The sequence below is a fragment of the Calidris pugnax genome, unplaced genomic scaffold (genome assembly GCF_001431845.1).
Source record: "Calidris pugnax isolate Ruff unplaced genomic scaffold, ASM143184v1 scaffold317, whole genome shotgun sequence".
In the NCBI taxonomy this organism is placed as follows: domain Eukaryota; kingdom Metazoa; phylum Chordata; class Aves; order Charadriiformes; family Scolopacidae; genus Calidris; species Calidris pugnax.
The window spans coordinates 346126-349111 of record NW_015091111.1 but is presented as its reverse complement, the minus strand read 5'-3'; positions in this window follow the sequence as shown (position 1 = coordinate 349111).

Genomic DNA, 2986 nt, shown 5'->3' with positions numbered 1-2986 from the left:
CCCCGGCCGCGGGCCGACCCGCCGGGCTGCCGCCCCGGCCCCGCGGCCCCCCCCCCCCGGCAGTGACACCCCCCCTTCTCCCGGCCCTACGGCCGCCCCCGCGGCCCCGACACCCTGCCGGGCCCCGCGGCCGCCCCTCTGCTGCGCTGCCCCGGCCGCTCTCCAGAACTGGTCGGGCCGGAGGGGTGAAGTCCCTGCCCTGCATAATTTGCAAACATGAGCCTGAGTAACTTACGATGACTAAATTAAACCCTAAAATAATAATAAAATGCCCGGCTTTATTTTAGCAAACTGGTTTTACCAGTTGCGTGTTGCAAATGTTAATTATTAATAACTTTGGCACTAGAAAATAGGGTGGTTTTTTTTCTGCACAAAGTCCGCGTCTTGGCAGAAGATGCGCCGGGAACCACCGGTACAAAAAGGATTAGTACAAAAGGGGAGATGCAGGCTGGTGAAATCCCAGGAGGATGCCCAGAGATGCCTTGTGAACAGGGACAGGAGACCCCTTCCCTTCTCGGAGGGGCAGGGCTGGTGGTGCCTCCTCGGGCAGCTGGGCTCACAGCACCGCTGCCAGTCCTCAACTGTGATTTTCATCCAGGGCTTGTGCTCTCAGTCTCTTTGACAACCACTCTAGGAATTAGCATCCAAACCCAACAGCAACGGCTTTTTAGGTCTAAAACTCTCTTCCAGCTTCGTCTCAGGAGAAACCCCCCGATGCGGAAACTTGCAGGTCTCTGGGCAGTCTTCCCCCATCAGTTGTTTTTCTTTTGTTTCCTGTTGGTGTAAATGTTAATTTATGGATCTCCTAAGCAATGCGGTATTTTCCAGGTCCAAATTTCAAGCTCAGAATCACTCTCGGCCAACACCAAAATTAAAAAAAACAACAACCATCCCTTATTAGAAACAGGAGAACAAGAAACCTTCAAAAGCATGTAAGTGATCATATCTCTTTGAAACAAATGGTAGAACGTCACCAGTTCCAGGAAGAGAAGGCTTGAATAATGCGGGCCAGAATAGTACAGGTTGCCTTCACAATCTTCCATTGAAATAGAAGTGGTCGCTGTGTTTCTGGGTGATTCAGACCAACACGTGTGAGCTATATGTCACGTTAAAACAGGTATGTCCCGCTTTCACCTAAGCCTTGATTTTGAATTGTGTAAATGTTGGCAGGGTGCTTAAAAAAGTGTATGCGTACAGGCATCGATAGGTTGACTGCTATCTGCTTTTGAACATCCTGCATGAAGGTCTACATGCTCTTTTTCTCTAGTTCAGCACAAGGCAAAAAGTGTTGTTTTCCTCCCTTAAATGAAAGGGAATATGATTTAATGGTCTTCGGTGTGGAAATTAAATGCATTAAATTTGCAACTGCTCACAGCCGATGCTTTCCCAGCCTACATAACAACCTAAATGCTGTTTTCTTAAGACAGATTTAATATGCCTTCTCTCATCAGCCGACCATTTCTCCAAGTCTCAGTTTTCTCCAAATTTCCCAATTTTCTCTCAAACTTTCCTTCCACTAACTCAGAACACAGCATGTTTCTGTGCTGTTCAAAGCTGACTTGAGGGATTGCTTAATTCAGATAGAAAATTGCACAGAATTTGTGTCCCTCTTGCCTTGGGATGTGCAATGACATTTTTCCAGATTATGCTGTACTTGGACAGAAAGAAGTCTGCTGCAGCACTCGCCTTGCCGGACTGCTGTGGCCTCTGTGTTCTTCCCTCCTTCCCTGGGTAGAAGAAGAAGAAGGTTTCTTCCACATCTACTGCATTTTAGTGTGAGAGTGGGGTTGCCTTAGCCTTGCCACGGGGGCTGCTCACCCATTTTGGGAGAAAAAGGAATATTACCCGATGCTGACAACCCATATCAATGGCCAGTCCGAGTGGTAGTTCACTGCCAAGTGTGGGGCAGAGTAAAATGACTGCTCAACAGGGCAGTTCATGAGGAAGCCTTAGTGGCTAGCCTGAGCTGGTGCTAAACCAATTACCTGGGAGTATAAACCCCAAGAGACAAGGGGAAAGCCAAGGTGATGAAAGAGCACAGGTTTTTGGAGCAGAGACAGTCGTCAGGAAATAGCATCCCACATTAAAAACATTAAGAACATCAACAACAAGAAAAAAACAGTTGAGCTGATTGTGCCTGAAACAAAGACCAACCTGTTTATCTTGATATGTTTATTTTAAAGCCTAAGTTTGGAACTCGATTTTCAACGAACTGCCTCTCAGGAACCACAACGTGCAGCTTATCCCCTTTGATTTGGCTGTCTGCGACAGCAGCTGATGAAATCAAGGGCTGCAGACTTTGGGAAAGATTGTGTCACACCATCATTGGGTTCAGACAACAAGATGCTTTCCTGGCATCTTTGGGATTGCGCTTTCTTATCTTTGCAGTGTGCTGCACAGATAGCCTATGGGGCCAGAAGCTGCCAGGCCCCCCGCTCCAGCGCTGGCATAAAATAACAAAAGGAGAACTGGGAAGAAACCCCCGATGCTGCATTGTATCTAATAGCACCCTCGTTGCTACTTAAAATCAAAAGCAGCGATTCCATAATCCTTGGTGCTCTGCTGGGCTTTCCCCTGACAAGGTTGCTGGGGACCAGGCGGAGGTGGATGGGCTCATGGAAGGAGATGTGGCAGCTGGAGGGTTTAAGGAACCCAAACCATCTGATGTCAGCTGCACCATGGCCGAGAGGGGGGCAAAATGCGAGAGGTCTCACGTGTGCCTGCTGTGCAAGGCCCACTCTGGAGAGGTGCGGTGCAGGGCTGAGATGTCACCACCTCCTGCAGGGTCTCTGCACACCCAGGACCGTGAGACAGTCCAGAGCCACAGCCACCAAATAGCCTTCCTGGGCTCTGCCAGGGGAGATCTGCCTTCTGGGGATCTGTTTTCTACCACCTACTGTATACTCTTCATAGAAAAGTGCAACAGAGCTCAAGTTTCATTTACCTGTTCTTGCATAGGCTACTTTAATTTTGTTAAACAGAAATA